This window comes from Erythrolamprus reginae, chromosome Z, assembly GCF_031021105.1.
Source record: "Erythrolamprus reginae isolate rEryReg1 chromosome Z, rEryReg1.hap1, whole genome shotgun sequence".
NCBI classification, from domain to species: Eukaryota; Metazoa; Chordata; class Lepidosauria; order Squamata; family Dipsadidae; genus Erythrolamprus; species Erythrolamprus reginae.
The window spans coordinates 69,537,736-69,555,415 of record NC_091963.1 but is presented as its reverse complement, the minus strand read 5'-3'; the positions used below and the strand labels follow the sequence as shown (position 1 = coordinate 69,555,415).

At 36.1% G+C, this 17,680-nt stretch overlaps 1 protein-coding gene across 1 annotated transcript in view; it reads right to left on the bottom strand.

Moving 5' to 3' along the window:
• The window catches only part of TBX20 (T-box transcription factor 20), a 255,812-nt gene that overhangs the window by 94,628 nt on the left and 143,504 nt on the right, over window positions 1-17,680 (bottom strand). The gene's annotated exons all lie outside the window — the stretch shown is intronic.

The window sequence follows — 17,680 nt, the reverse complement described above, 5'->3', positions numbered from 1 at the left end:
AAATGAAAAAATTGATACTTATTTGTTTATTTTGCTCAGAAAAGGGCCTCTCCCCCACAGCTATGTGCACTTTTTTCAATTTATAGATAGAATAGCCTGCCAAATCAGAATTTTTTGACCATCTTTGGCATTGGTATACTAATTTGAACATTTCTGAACATAATGAAATGAAAAAAAAAATTATATTTTGAACACTTGAAGTCCTCTGGGTCATATGTGACCTGGAGTAAAAAAGGTTGGTTCTAGCTACTGGAATGGTTATTTTGAGTACTTTATAAACTAGTGTACTAACTTGAACATTTCTGAACACAATGAAATGAAAATTGAAGTGAAAAAATTAATGCTTATTTGTTTATTTTGCTCATCAAACCCCGCACCTCCATTTTTGTGAAATTTTGTTCATTTTCATCTAGATTAGGCTGCAAAATCTGACTTTTTTAACCATCTTTGGTATTGAAAAACTAATTTGAACATTTCTGAACAGAATGATATGAAAATTGAAGTGAAGAAAATAATGCTTATTTGTTAATTTTGCTCATAAAAGCTCGCCCCCCCATTATTGTGCAATTTTATTCATTTTTATCTTGATTAGCCTGCAAAATGAGAATCTTTTGACCATCTCTGGCATTGGCATACTAATTTGAACATTCTGAACATAATGAAATGAAAATTGAAATGAGAAAAAATGATGTTCGCAAAGATTATACACTTGTGCTCCTCCGGGTTCTTTTAGACCCGAAGTATAAAAAGGTTGGTTCTAACTCCTGGAATGGTTTTTTTGAATACATTTTTCACTAGTACACTAATTTGAACATCCCTGATCATAAACAAATGAAAAATGAAATGAAAAAAAAAGGATTTTGTAGGCTAATCTATCTATAAATTGAAATAATTGCACACAGCCGGGGGAAGGCTTTTCTCAGCAAAATAAACAAATAAGCATTAATTTTTTTATTTCAATTTTCATTTCACTGTGTTCAGAAATGTTCAAATTAGTATACTAGCAAAAAAAAGTATTTAAAAATACCATTCCAGTAGCTAGAACCAACCTTTATACTCCGGGTCACATATGATCTGGAGGACTGCAAGCAGTGTTCCCTTTAATTTTTTTTTGGGGGGGGGGGCGGAAAAGTTTAGTGTCTGAGCGGCAGTCCCTTCGGGACTGGGCGGCACAAAGATAATAGATAGAGAGAGAGATAGAGAGATAGATTAGATAAACAAACAAAAACCCACCCTGTTTTGCCTCAGAGAATTTCAAAATAAAATACTGTACTGTGTGTCTATAACAGTGAGCTCATAATAGGGCAACTCTATCAATATCAAAATGCCACTTAAATAGTTGAGCTAGTTTCAAACTAGATTTTGATTTTCTTTCTCTCTTCCTTACTCCCATTCTTTTTCTTTCTCTTTTCCTTCCTCTCTTTTTTCTATCTGTTTCTCTCTCTTCCTCTCTCTCTCTCCTTCCCTCTCACACTTTCCTTCTCGGCTTCTGGGCAGGTTCGGAAAACTCTGAGTTGATGATGATTTTTAAGTGAGCGATTGCTCACTGCTCAGCTTAGAGGGAACTATGACTGCAAGTGTTCAAAACATATTTTTTTTCCATTTCATTATATTCAGAAATGTTCAAATTAGTATTTCAAAGCCAAAGATGGTCAAAAAAGTAAGATTTTGCAGCCTAATCTAGATGAAAATGAACAAAATTTCACAAAAATGGGGGGCTTTTCTGAGCAAAATAAACAAATATTATTATTTTTTCATTTCAATTTTCATATCATTGTGTTCAGAAATGTTCAAATTAGTATACTAGTGAAAAAAGTATTCAAAAAGACCATTCCAGTAGCTAGAACCAACCCTTTTATACTTCGGATCTAAAAGGACCCGGAGGGTAATATTGGTAACTTTTTTTGCCCAGCAAAAACTATACACCCCCCTCCCAAAAACCCACCACACCATGAACCCCTCAAATGAGAAAAAGTTCTGGAGTTTCAGATATGCAGGGAAATTTTTTTTACAGGGTCTCAAACTTCATTTCGGGTCCTTTTAGACCCAAGGAGAATGGCAGGGTTAATCTTGCCATAAAATTAACCCCTTCAAATAATCAAAATAATTCATCCTGATTAAAGCAACCTACCGTATTTTTTGGAGTATAAGACACAGCTTTTTCCTCCTTAAAAGAGGCTGATAATTTGAGTATGTCTTACACTCTGAATGTAGCTTTTTTTCACCCCTAACTAGCTGCTAATGATCTTTCCAGCTCTTACCTTACAGACTTTATCATTGTTTCTGTCTGCGAAGAATGTTTTCCAAACCCTAAGCATAGTTCCCTCTAAGCTGAGCAGTGAGCAATCGCTCACTTAAAAATCATCATCAACTCAGAGTTTTCCGAACCTGCCCAGAAGCCGAGAAGGAAAGTGTGAGAGGGAAGGAGAGAGAGAGGAAGAGAAACAGATAGAAAAAAGAGAGGAAGGAAAAGAGAAAGAAAAAGAATGGGAGTAAGGAAGAGAGAAAGAAAATCAAAATCTAGTTTGAAACTAGCTCAACTATTTAAGTGGCTTTTTGATATTGATAGAGTTGCCCTATTATGAGCTCACTGTTATAGACACACAGTACAGTATTTTATTTTGAAATTCTCTGAGGCAAAACAGGGTGGGGTTTTTTTGTTTGTTTGTTTATCTAATCTATCTATCTATCTATCTATCTATCTATCTATCTATCTATCTATCTATCTATCTATCTATCTATTATTTCTGTGCCGCCCAGTCCCGAAGGGACTGCCGCTCAGACACTATACTTTTCCGCCCACCCACCCCCCAAAAAATTAAAGGGAACACTGACCCTAAGTCTTTGCAGGTTTTTTTCATTGCTCTAACTTGCTCTGAATAAGTTTCTTTCCAGCCCTAACCAGGTGCTAACAATGTTCCCAGCTCTTACCAGCTTGCAAGCTCTTTCATTTTTACTCTCTGCTAAGAATGTTTTCCAAACCCTAAGTCTTTGCAGGGTTTTTTTCCCCATTGCTCTACTTGCTCTAACTGTTTCTTTCGAAGTGCTACTGGCTTGCAAGCTCTTTCATTGTTACTCTCTCTAAATAAAGGCTTTTTAAAGCCATAACCAGGGGATAAAATAATGTGGTGAAACTGACCAGGCTAAGGATGCTAGCCAGATGAATCTGGTAAGCAAATTCTTTTCCTTATTTTCCTTCCCCAAAACTAAGGTGCATCTCATACACAGGTGGGTCTTATACTCCGAAAAATATGATATATTTCAGTGAGCCTATTTCTAAACCATTCAGGAAGATACTACAAACTGCTTTGTTTTCCATCCCCCTGAGTTTTTTATTTTTATTTTTACCAAAATACCAAATCAATGCGTGAACAGTGTAGCATCTGGGTATCTTACCTTCTATTAGAAGGAAAAATAATAAATTAATTATAATTATTACATCCAATCAACTTTTATTTTAATAATAATAATAATAATAATAATAATGTGCATTGATATTATGTTGCAATCTGTCATTATTCAATTGTTCCATCTTTCCCATTGTTGTTACTTTTATTTATATAAAAATGTATACACTAGTATTCCCTCTTCCTTTAATTCTATCACTTATTCTAGATTTTAATCCTGTCACCCTTTATTAAAAGGCTTTTTCTTTCTATCCTATCTAATTTCTAAGCATGTCACCTACTTAAAAAAAAGAAAAAAGTAAAAAAAGTAAAAATAAGAGCGAAGGACAAACAAATAGAAAAAAGGAGAAATCATCTATTCATTGTATCTTGTCCACTTCAGTATTTTAATTGCTATGCTTTAGAACAGTGTTTCCCAACCTTGGCAACTTGAAGATATCTGGACTTCAACTCCCAGAATTCCCCAGCTAGCATTCACTGGTTGGGGAATTCTGGGAGTTGAAGTCCAAATATCTTCAAGTTGCCAAGGTTGGGAATCACTGCTTTAGAAGAGAAAGGGAGCAATTGGAGTCTTGTTTAAACCAAGTTAATGGCCTTTTAGGCTTCCTCTCATGTGTAGAGTTCACCTTTTCAATAGTAAGAATTATATGTCATGTGAGGGGGGGCCTCAGGATTTTAGAGATGCTTGGATGGGGCATGGCCAAAAAACGATTGGGAACCACAGTGGTTAGGGTTAGGGTTAGTTGCTATGCTTTATAAAAATTTGCCTCCCAAATTCCTCCCTTGGCTCTTTATGTCTATCGAAATCTGCTTCTTAGCTGAGAAATCTAAGCATTTCTCTCATCTCTACCCTCTTACAGTGTCTAATTTCCAAAATTCCTGCCCAGGTCCCTATTGCCTTTTCAAACATATCTTTTAACTCTCTTAATACACTAAATACACTTTCCCCCAGTTTAATTCATCTATCATATTATTTCCATTGTTTCCATAGTTACAGTATCTCCTCTTTGTCTTCTCCCTTCGTATCTTCTGCTGACTCCTTGGGATTGAATTACATGGATGTAAACTATACAAATTACTTTTATTCAAAGCAAACATAAAATGCAGCATTTGTTTAGGAAAAACGTTCAAGCTATTTTACAGAAATCTAAAACTTTCATAAATGTAACCCTCTCTAAATTTCAGCAAGGAATTGTGAAAAAGCTTAGTATATTTTTGCACCACTATAAATCAGTGTAATATAAATAAAATTCAGAACAATTATTCAATGCCAAAATGCACCAGAAAACAGATCAGGTTAATTGATCTAATAAACTGTACTCTTCCATCTAGAGCAGGGGTCTCAAACTCATGGCCCGTGGACCAACTGCGGCCCACAGGCCAATAGTTTGCGGCCCCCACCTCAATACCAAAGTTTAATGTTAGTGCAACCTGAGTTTGATACGAATGGCACTTTTCAATGTCGTGTGCGGAGCTGAATGAATCTATCAATCACGATGAGGTATATTGCTCTTGGAGGCAGGACATCAGCCGGGCTTATTGTGAACTTGCGCCATTACCCCAGGCTCAGAAGCAGAGGTGGCCGCGGAAATTGCTACTCAGCGAGACAGAAAAAAAAAGCAGAAAAGACGGATCGGCTAAAGTTTAGCCGCTAAACGCTGAAACAGTGACACCAAGTGGAATTATATATTACACAGCTCCAAACATGTGTTTTTCAAAGCCTGCAGTGAAGAGAAAAGTTGGTGATGAGCACAGACAATTTCAGGAAAAGTGGGAAATGCAATGTTTCTTTGTTGAGCACAGGGGCATCCCGATGTCTTATTTGCACAGAGAAAGTTGTGCTGCACAAAGAATACAATTTGAAATGTCATTACGCAACTAAACATGCTGAGGAGTATCAGATCCAGGGGCTTAAAGCACAGAAGGTTTCGTGCTTTTTTTAAGAGGAAATGGAGTTAGAATATGGGGATGTGCTCTACTTCACCAAGGTACGTTGACTCAGCAGGGGAAACATATTGAAGAGATTTTTTGAGTTGAAAAGGGAAGTGAAAACCTTCATGAAGAAAGATGGGGTTGCTGTTCCTTTGCTAAGTGACCCAAAATGGCTTATGGACTTAGCTTTTTTTGTTGATATCAATACATGAGCTTAATGTATTGAACAAGAAGTTACTAGGTCAGGGGCAACTTGTCAGTGCTGCCTATGACAACATGATACGTTATGGAAAGCCCAGCTTTCTCAGACAAACCATTGCCCTTTCCCAGCATGCAAGGCACTCATGGATGCAGGCACACATTCAGTGGTGAGAAGTATGTGGATGTCATTTTGAAGCTACACAAGGAACTTGATCACAGATTTGCAGACTCCAAGATGCACAAAGCCACATTTCAATTTTTTGTGGCCTCCTTCTGCTTTGATGTGCAAGATGCCCCTCCTCTGCTTCAAATGGTGCTCATTGACCTGCAGTGCAACTCTGCCAAGTTCAGGGAGGTGAGTGGAAAAGCAGACAAACTTGGTCAATTTTTGACAGAATTGCCCCCCAGCTTCGCTGAGCTTTCCCGAATGTTCAAGCAGACCATGTGTCTTTTTGAAAGCACATACTTGTGCATTAAGCTCTTCTCTACCTTGAACTTCAATAAGTCCAAGTACAGGTCCAGACTTACTGATGAGCATCTTCAAGCCCTACTGAGGGTCTCAACTGCTTCCTCCCTTAAGCCAAATGTGGCTCAGCTATGCGAGAATAAGCACTGCCAGATCTCTAGCAGCAAGAAGTAGGCAGAAGAAGACATATTCAAAACAGTTTATGTTCAATGTTCCATTCATGTTCAGAAAGTTAAATGTTAAAGAACTGTTAATGCAGACATTTAAATCTGAATAATAATAATTACATTTTTCTAGTCATACGTGGTTTCTTCAGTCTTCTATATCTGCTGTATTATTATTATTATTATTATTATTATTATTATCATTTTCATTTTCTTTACTGATTTATTTATTTTTTCTTATGAATTTAATTAATTTTTATTTTTTAATGCAAAAAATGATGAAAAAATAAAGACATTTCATAACATTGGAATGTTTTAAAGAGCTTTTCTTGTGGAAAACCTGATGAGGCCCAGCCTTACCCAGACTCTCCAGCGGCCCCTGGGTAAATTGAGTTTGAGACCCCTGATCTAGAGAATGTCAACAAAGTGGTAAATTGAAACATTTATTAAATGAAAACAGAATGTAATTACCTGGAATATAATGTACTTTAAGACCACTATACAGAGAAGTAATTTCTCAGCTCCTTGGGAATAAAAAGTAATTTTTCAAACATAGAATCTGGCCATATAAATGCAAACATTTGGCCATGCCATTTGTTCAAAAAACAACAACACAGAGATGGGGATAATATAAAAAATGTTGTTGCATTATCAATATTTAGTTAGTTATTAGTTATTCATTATTCAACAACTGCTATACGAATTTTCTGTAAAAGAGATGGTAAATAAGATATTGCTGAATAGAAATTCCTATTCACTTACTGGGGAAAATTAACCGTTTATCTTATAGTAAAATTTAATTTGCCTTTAGAAAAGGAAGCAATTTGGTTAATGCTGTTAGATAAAAGATCACTGGCAGGAATAGTCAACACCCCTGAAGACAAGTTCAGAATCCAAAAAGACTTTGATAAATTTGAACAATGGGCCTATACAACAAAATAAATGTTAATATGGAGAAAAGCAATGTTTTACATTTAGGCAGAAAAAAATATATCAAAGATATAAGTACAGATTAGGCGAACCCTGGCTCAAAAACTGTAGCTATAAGAGGGACCTGGGAGTCCTAGTGGATGATCAATTCAATATGAACTAACAGTGTACAGCCTCTGCAAAAAAGCTAAAGCAATCCTGGTTGTATAAACTGAGACATAGAATCAAGATCATATGAAGTATAGTACCACTTTATAAAACCCTGGTAAGACCACACATGGAATACTGCAACCAATTCTGGTCACCATACTACAAAAAAGAAGTTGAGACTTGGAAAAAGTTCAGAGAAGAGCAACTAAGATGATTAAAGGTCTGGAGACTAAAACATACAAAGAACATCTGCAGGATTTGGGTTTGACTAGACTAAAAAAAAGAAGAATTAAGGGTGACATGAAAGCAATATCCCAGTATTTGAGGAGCTGTCACAAAGAAGAGGGGATCAAGTTATTGCCCAAAGCACCAGAGGGCAGATTGGAAACTAATCAAAGAGATAAGCAACCTGGAATTAAAGAAAAACTTGCTAACAGTGAGGGTCACTAAACAGTGGAACACTTTGGCTGTAGAATTGTGGGCACTCCATCACAATGTTTTTAAGAAGAGTCTAGACAATCACTTATCTAAAATGGTATAGGTCTATGATGGCGAACCTGTGGCACGTGGAGTCATATTGGAGGGCATGTGAGATTTTGCCCTGTGTCAGCTCCAGCATGAATGCATGCTGGCCAGCTAGTTTCCAGCTTTGGGAAAGGCCATTTCACCCTCCAGATGCTTCAGGGAAGCTTTCCTGAAGCCCTGGAGGAAAAAAAAAATGCCCAACAGACAAACTGGAAGTTTGGAAAAATGTACTTCCAGTTTGCAGTTGTGCTGTTTTTTGCACTCCGGAGCTTCAGGAAACTTCCCTGGACCCTCTAGAGTGCAAAAAAACCAGTGCAATGTCAAACTGGAAGTGCATTTTCCCAAACTTTCAGTTTGCCCATTTGGGAATTTTTTTCACTAAGGAAAAAATCAGGAATCAGTAAGGCTGTGCACATGTGTGGGATGCGGGGCAGTGTAGGCTGTGGGCAGGAGTGGGCAGCAGGCAGGATGGGGTGGAACGCAGTTCCACCAGTGGAAATGAAGATGCGTGTGCAGCTCCAGCTGATCGGCAGCTGTCACTTCCTGGATTACTGGTCTCAGCTTGGCTCCCCTTTTTTCCCTGCTGCTGCTGCATCTGTTCTCCTTGCTTTTTTCCTCTTTCCTTCTTCCTGGCCTCACACAAGCTTCCCTCTCTCCTGCTAGGCTCCCCTCCAGCCTCATGCGGCCACCTCCTGCCTGAGGTGAAAGCAGAAGGCATGGGTGGAACCGGCGCTGGCAGCATTTATGCTTTTGGCAGCACCCATTCACCTAGCTACCCAGCCTGAGGTAAGGGGGAGCAACCCATCAAGAAGAATGCAGGAAACGCGAAGCAAATTGTCACCCCAGCGAACGACACTGGTAAGATTGTAAGTCGAGGACTTAACAGTTCACTTGAACGATGATGATCGTACAAGCCACTCCCACCTGATCACATGGCTGGCAAGCCGCTTCTACCCAGCCACATGACCATTAAGCCACACCCACAAAATAAGCCACACCCAGAGTGTGGCAGTAAGAATTTTGGCTGCCCATTTGTGGGTGCATGGAGGAGAGGGAATGGCAGTGGGCAGCTGCACGCATGCTAGCATACCCACACACTCCCTTTTGGTAAGTGAACCAAAAACGGTTCAAAATCACTGGTATAGGTTCTTCTGCTTTAGCAGGGGGCTGGACCAGAAGACCCCCCAAAGTCTCTTCCAGCTCATTCTATTCTATAATACATTTTTATGAAACCACACTTAAAAGGAAAACGTAAAAAAATCAGTTCCTATATGAGTGAACAAAGCATTTTCAAGAAACCTTGTCAAAATGAAAGTTGACCTACAATTCAACTCTCTTACTTACTCTGTATAGTATTGTTTACAGAGATTGTAAACAAATGTCTGACCTTTAAATATTAAATGTGAGATACATTGTTGAAAATGTAATGTATTTAGCGCTTATCTAATAACCTGAAGAAATGTAATCATCCTCTTTAAAACCAGCACTGAGTGAAATGGTAAAAAAATAAGAAAGGTTCCATCTTCATGTCATAGATACTCTGACAGAATCTATTTCTAGTATTTTTCCAATTTCAATTGGGAAATTCAACAGTGCTTATGTTATGTGCTTCGGAATCAAAACAACACTTCTAAAAACTGCTATATCAATGCACATGCCTAGTATTCTACAGAACCTGTACATGCACCAGCAGTGACTGACTAGATTGTTTTTAACTGAAGGTGTGCATGAGTTTATAATTTTATTTGAAATATTTTACAAAATATTCACTAAAATATATATTTGAGCTAATCCACCAAAATAATCCAGATGTGGAAACTGGATTAATTTACGCTGCCCAAGGTCATCTTCAGTGAGATAAATGACTACAGTGATACCTCGTCTTACGAACCCCTCGTCATACGAACTTTTCGAGATACAAACCCGGAGTTTAAGATTTTTTTGCCTCTTCTTCCGAACTATTTTCACCTTATGAACCTGCCACCACCGCTGGGATGCCCCACCTCCAGACTTCCGTTGCCAGCCAAAGTGCCCCTTTACATGCTGGTGGGATTCCCCTGAGGCTTCCCTTCATGGGAAACCCCATCTCTGGATTTTGTGATGCTGCAGGGGAATCTCAGCAGAGGAATCCCACCAGCGTGATAATGGGTGCTTCGGGTGGCAACGGAAGTCCGGAGGTGGGGTTTCCCAGCGAGGGAAGCCTCAGCGAAATCGCAGCATCACAAATGCGCCTTGGTACTCTCACTTTTTTATCAGTATGTATAAAAGTGTTTAGGTACCCCTTTACCCTATTTGCCAATATTGAACTGAAGATTTTGTAATCAGCGTTGAGGTGTGAAATAGGTCTGTAGTTAGCTATTACATTTGGATCCATATCTTTTTTTTACAATCAAAGCCAAATTTGCTTCTTTCCACAACGGCAGTATTTTACCTTCCTCTAGAACTGAATGAGAAACCTCCAATAACATCTCTTTCACTTCTTCCAACATTTCCTTATAATATTCAATTGGAAGACAATCAGGCTGTGGGGCTTTATTGTTTTTTTTTTTTGCATTTTAATTGCTTCTCTTAGTTCTGTTAGGGAGATCTTTTTGTTTAATAACTCCTTTGTTTCTTTTGGGACCCTTGAAAGTTTAGCCAAATTAAAGATTTTTTGAGTCAACTTCTCCTGTGTTTCCTTATTTAAATTGTTCTTATTTTCATATAATTTGCTATAGAAATTCCAGGCTATTTGTTTTTTCTCTTCTAGATTATGACAGATTTCTCCTCCTTCTGTTTGGAGACAATTAATCATTTTCCTTTCTTTCTGTTTTTTGAGTTTAGTGGCCAGCCATTTACTAGGCTTATCCGCATATTCAAAATAGTATTGTTTGCTACTTTTGATTTGTTGAGCAAGTTTTGCATTGTCTATTAAATTTAATTTGTATTTTGTTAGCAGCACCTGCTGTTTAATATCTTCATTTTGGTGTTGTTTTTGTAGCTCTTTTTCATATTTTGTATATATCCCTTCCAAATTTTCAATATTTTTTCTTTTCATCTTGTATTCTTTGGCCATATATGAAATTGAGATTCCTCTAATTACAGCTTTGGCTGTATCCCCTAAATTTTGTAAGTTAGTATGTTCTTTAATGTTTTTTTGAAAGTAAAATTTAAGTTATTTTTTCATTATTTGTCTAAAATCATCTTGTTTTAAAATTGCCTTTTTAAAGGCCCATCTGTTTTTCATCTCTTTTGCTTTCCAAATTAATCTTATAGCACTGTGATCTGAGTCCAAGTTGGTTTCTATTTGAATATCGTCTATTTGGGTATTTATATTGATTGCCGACAAGATCATATCTAATCTTGACCATGATTTGTGTCTATCAGAGTTGAAGGTAAATTCCCTTGATTGCAAGTTTCTTTCTCTCCAGCTGTCTTTGAGTTTATATTCTCTAATTAATTCTAAAAAATAATTTGGGAGAGTTCTTTTATTTTGTTTTCTGTTGGCACCATCTTTATAATCTAATTCTTTATTAATTATTCCATTAAAGTCACCCATCATGCATTTTTGTCCAAAGTCCATATGTTCTAGCTGATTTAACATGAAATCCCAGATCATGTTATCAAATGCCATCATACAAATATTGTCTTTTGCAAATTCCTTAATTTTGTTTTGTAATTTTTTATAAAATTTCTCTTGGCCCTCATTTGGGGCATATATATTGATCAGGGTTAAATTTGCTTTAATATTTGCATTTATATAGAAGATCACCCCTCTTTTTTCTTGTGCTAAGGAAGTAAATAAATTCCCCATTTTATTTCTTTTAAGTAGATATTCAAATTTTTCTTTTATGTGAACCTCTTGTAGGACTATTATATCAAGAGTATTTTTGCTTAATTTATTGAAAAAATTATTCCTTTTTTTATGTGCATTTAGGCCATTTATGTTAGCTTAATAAAGTTCTATCCCTAGATTATTCTTTTTTGGTGTATCTGTTTTACTTGTTGTTCTGATTTCTGGTAGAACTTTAGCTATTACAAATAACTCTTACTAAATGCAGTATTTCATAAACAAAGAAACTCCATCTTTATTTCTCTTCCCTTCCGTATTCAAAATACAGTTCATACTAGCACATTCCTCTTCCTCACGTTATCTTTCTTAATTGCATTCCTCATACATTCCTCCCAGCCTTCTCTGTTTAACAAGATTTATGTACTCACAGCATGATTCAAAAACAGCAGAAATGACTGTAAAATAACACAGAATGCATTTGCTTGCTTGGGAGCTGAACGGAAATACCTTTCATTTTAGCCCTACAACATTGAAACTCCTCCCTTCTTCCCCACTCACCCCCTGATGTACCAAATACATCACTCCAGTATTTAACCCATTCCTCCTCTTAATATCTTCTTCCAAACACCTGTTCCTTACATTTTTGGACCCTTCTGAATTTAGGATTGAGCCAGCGAACGTCTGATTCTTCCTCACTAGATTTTGGATTCATAGCCACATCCTGTGGCTGGCCTCCCACCTGTTCTACTACCTGTAACCCCGGATGCACCACTAATTCATAAACGCTATCTGTATCAGAGTGCTCAATTTCTTCATCATCCTCCAACTGACCAGGAGTATGTACGACACTTGTATTTAGGTCTGACTGCTCTTGTACTTCTACTACTACTACTCTTGGTTCTTCTGTATAACTGACCCTTTCATCCAGTTTCCTTATCCTATCTACTATCTCTTCCTGTCATTTCCATTCCTGACCTTCTCTGCCATCTTGCCTTTCTGTGTCTGTTCCATGTAGGTCTCTCGGCTCTTTTGGATTTTTGTCTTCTAAAGTTTGCTCATTATTGAAATTTTTCTTGTAAAATTCCTCTGCTTTTTCTATTGTATCAATTTTTATCTTTTTCTCATGCCAAGTAACCAAGATTCCTTCTGGGATCAACCATGTAAAAATTCATAATATGCCTAGTTAACTTTGCTGACAAGAACAGGTATGGTTTACGGAGGTCTCTTACTCTTTTAGGGACCTGTTTTAACACCATTAGTTGTCGTCCTCTGTACTCAATAGGATCCTCATGTGCTCTGTGTAAATTCTCATCTTTCACAGATTTTTTGATTAGTTTAATGTGCACCTCTTTAGGGAGGTTATGACGCCTTGCATAATTAGTGTTGATTCGATAAACTTTGTCTAACTAATTTAGCATTTTCTCCTTTCCTGTGCCTAGTGCTTTCGATAGAATATCTGCCATAACATCGGGAAGATCTTAGCTTTTTTCTTCCCTTAAGTTTTGGAGACGAAGATAATGATTGGCTTTTTTCATTTCCAATTGAATCACGGTATTTTCTAGATCTCTGTTGGCCTGTATTAATTTTTCATTCATCTCATTCATCCGTTTGTGGTCATGCTCTATTCTATTTTCTAACTCTTGAAGCTTTTGTTCATGTTTAAATATCTGTTGTTGGAAGATCTCATGTTTTGTATCCATATTTTATATTCTCTCCTTCAATTCACTTGTGTCATTTCTTACTTCCCCAATTTCATTTTTTATATCGTCATGTTTTTTAATCATCATCTCTTGTATTTGCAACAACATCGATTTGAAGATCCTTAAATGAGCTAGACCTTTCCCTAGGTAGCATATCATCAAGAGACCTCTGTATGGATGGACTTGGAATTGCAGAGATAGATTGATTTATTGATCTCCAGCCAGAGCCTAGTCTGGATAAATTAGCATAGACTTGTCGTTTTTATAAAGTTCCACCAAGAATCCTGCTTCAACCAACCCTTTTCTAACCCTTCCACAGTTCTCAGAATTTATATTGCTATATTAACCTTGGCCAAGAATAGATAGTAAATAAAGCTTCTATTTCTAGCAGATAGATCTTATTAATCTAATTTTTTTTGTTTTTCCTCAGTTATCTTCATTCAAATCAATAGCCTTGCATCTTTAAAGATAATATCAAAATCAGCAATCAGTGTTTCTAATGTACCAAAATCAATAGTCAATATTCTTATGCACCCGCTATATATAAAGCAAAACTTAATCAAAACTTAATCCTACTATATTAATAAATCAATACTATATATCAATATAGTATTGATTTATATATATATAAATATGATTTATATATATATCAGAATTTTTTTCAGTTCATAGGATGGTTAATCAGGTAATCAGATAGTCAATAATTAATCAATTAATATTTCATACAATTAAGAATGCAATTGAAAAACTTATATTTATAAACATTTTGAAGTTATCTAAATATGTTTAAATCTATATTCTAGTAATAATACTAAATCACAAAATGAGAGGGGAAAAAAGAATCAGTTCATTCATTTCTTGCAAATCAATACTTTCTTATTTCAGTAATTTTTATAGATCAGTCTGTATATAACAAAAAGTAGAAGGTGAAAGTAGAAGGTGAGCGTTTCTGAAATAGTCTTTGTCCTTTAAATCTTCTTAATACAAAATGCAAAATCTCACATTCCCTTTGTGGAGATCTTAGTCTACAAGATCTTTCTCAGTGGTGTCCATAAACATACACAAATGGTATAAAGTCAGAAGGAAGTCAATCAGAGTCAATGCATCTGAAGATATTTAAATTCAGAATCTGCCGTCTGTTGCTTCTTTATATTTCCTTCCCTTGGAGCGGAGCCTGATCTTCTTTCAGTGCTACTGTTGATCGCTCAAAGGTATTTAGATATTACTATTAATCACCACTAGTGGAGGGGGAAAGATGACAACTCCCTCCCTCCTCCCTTATTAATCCCTTAAAGCAGATAAGCACACCAAAAGGCTCTTTTCCAAGGAATTCACCGCCGATCTTTACGTCAAAAAAATATTCGGAGTCCTGGTGAGATTCTGATCAGATCCTATCGTCACGATCGCCCCGCCAGTATACAGCGTTTGGATTCTCCAGCTGGGAGCTCAGCAGGCTGCCATGATGCTCCCTTCTCTGTGACATTCGTTGTTTCCGAGGGATCCCTTGATCCTCCAATCGGGCTTCTGCCCCAAAAATCAGCTATCAGTATTCCTCTGTCTTCAGATCTCTCCTCATGAGATCTGTGACCCTCCAGAGGCCAAACGAACATCCGAAAAGAGGCAGTATGTAGCAGAGCTCTGCTCCACACCAACTGCTCAGCTCCGCAGCTGGCTCTGCCCCCAGAATTAAAGATTATTTCTTTATTCTTCATCCCTTTTATCTCTTTTTCCAATTCCCCCCATTTATTTACAAATAATTGCAACTCCATTAATCTTTCAATTTGAAATACTTCTCTATACAACTCCAAACAGGGAATTCCTCATCTGCCCTCTTTTTCATTAGCTATTAACCACTTTTTCCTTACTCTCGGTCTCTTATCTTCTTCAATCCAAAATTTAAGTTTTTTATCCCACTACCTAAACTTTGATGTTAATAAACCCCCTGGGTACATCATTTTGGGAACTATCATCATTTTTTATGCTCTTATTTTAGCCATTCTCTTTAGCTTTTTCTCTTTCCAGCTCCTCATCTGTTTCAACATTTTCCTCCATATTTCACCTCCTCGATTTTTGCTGGATTTCTCAATAACCAAATTCCCAAGTATTTAATTTTCTTTAATCCTAACCTCAACCCTGATTCTTTTCTAATTTATTTTTTTAAATTTTTTATTATTTTTGCAAAAACAAGACATTGCAAACAAACATTAACAAAAAAACAAGACAAATAACATGAAAAGGAGCTACAGTTGCTCTGCTCAAAAGTAGAAGTCTTTTTTATACAAAAAGGAAAAACTGGTTATAAATTAGATCACAACAGATAAATAAATTCTAATGTAAAACATCACTACATAGCTTGTTCTTTCTAATAAGTTTAACTCTTTGACTTTATATTTTCAACATCCTTATACATTTTTTTAATCCCACCATACATATACCATCTGCCAAATAATATAGAATTCAGATTCTTCTTGTTTATTAACCACCTCATCATCATATCTAGCTCTGCACATTCTATAATTTTCCTAAGTACTTCTTCTTTCGGTGTTTCCATTCCTTTCCATCTTTGTGCAAAAACAATCATAGCCGCTACTAATATATGAATTATTAAGTAATATATTTCTTTTTTATACTTATTATTTGAGATACCTAATAAAAAAAATTCTGGAGTCTTCTTGATTTCTTGCTGCGTAATTTCTCTTAACCATCTTTCCATCATATGCCAATAGCTCTTTGCTTTTGAGACTTCCGGTGGCAGCGGAGCCGCGTCGGGAAGCTGGGGACAGAGCTCCGTCCTCGGACCTCCGTTTTCACCCTGGCAGTCACGCTCTAGTGATCCGATCGGACCTGGAGAGTCCGATCCAAGAATAGGGGGTTTCCTGGCACCTGGGGTATTTTGTCGCTACCCCAAAGGGAAAGGATTGCCCCGCAGTGTCAGGAGCAAAGATCCGGCTGCAGGCGATGTCTGGTGCTCAGCCATAGCAGCACGTCCACAAAGAAGGAAAGAAAAACATCAAAAAGAAGTAAAGAAATTAAGATATTCCTACAAGTTCAACTAATATGAGAAATATATAATCGAATTAAGGCGAAGAAGAAAGCTATAAGTAATTTGCCAGTGTGAGCGGATCTTAGCAAGCTGGAAAAGCCTTAGCTCACATGATTACATGGTTACCGAGACCATATTAGAAGAATAAGATCTAATTTGCTTTAAAACAATTTGTTGTGTAACTTTATTCCTGGAAAGTTTTATCAAATATATTAAAACCAAGGGGATAAGGATTGAATTGAACTGAACTTTATTACTATAACTAAAGAGAACTAAAGTAAATTTAAAATTACCAGCTTCCGTCTTTTTGTTTTTGGAATTTATGTGGCGGTTGTACTTAAAGTAACAGCATGAAAATATTTTACAAGATGGAGGTTTAATGCTTAATGAAGACAAAGGACTAGGCAAGACACTGTAGTACAGAAGTTTTTGCCCTGATAAGAAGAATTGAGTGGTTAAGCTTTGAGAATTTGTCTGGACATTACATTACTTTTAGATTTACTAAAGAAAACAGGATATTGTGATTGAAGTATTTTAAATTAGGTTTATTATGGACTGATCTATATATACACTTGAAGAAATCCTTGATCCTGAACAGAACATTATTTGGACATTATCTGGACTTTACTTTTGGATTATAATTTGGATTATTTGGACTACAAATAATTGGATTACATTGTGCTACTTAATTGGACATTACAGGACTAATTAATTATTGGAACATTGATTTATTTCTGAACAACAACAGGACTGAATAGGTTTACTTTTAACTATTTTTAACTACTAGAAGAAGAAGACAGGATTGCTCTGGACTTTACAGAAAAATTAACTTAAGTATTTTTAATCATTGTGGTAGAAATTCTTTTAATCAAATCAATTTTAGGCACTGAATGAATTGCTAGATTTTCCTTCCTCCCTCCCATTCTGGTATGCCCCTACTCCTCATTGCATTTAGGTTGTCTCATTGTTTTTCTTTTATAATTTAGTATTATATAAATATTTGTCTAATTATTTCCTTTTGCGTTGTCTCACCCCTTTCCCTCACTTCCTTTTCTTTATCTTTCTTTTAATTTTTCTTTCTTCCTTTTTTCCCCTTTGAATATATATTTGAGCAGATAAGTTTGATTGATTGTACAATATATGATTAATTATATCGGATTAATATCAATTGCATAAATAGTTTTAATATAGTAATTTTTATATTGAATAATAAAGCTGCATATTTAAAAAATATTTAATATATATAAGCTATTTTAAGGGATTTTATTATATTTTCTGCTTTCTTCTTGATATATTTTGATACATTTTTTAAGAAGAGTTAGCAGTATTTTTAAGTAATTAGAAGCATAAAGTATCTGATTCATATTTTATATAAATTTCATTATTCCTT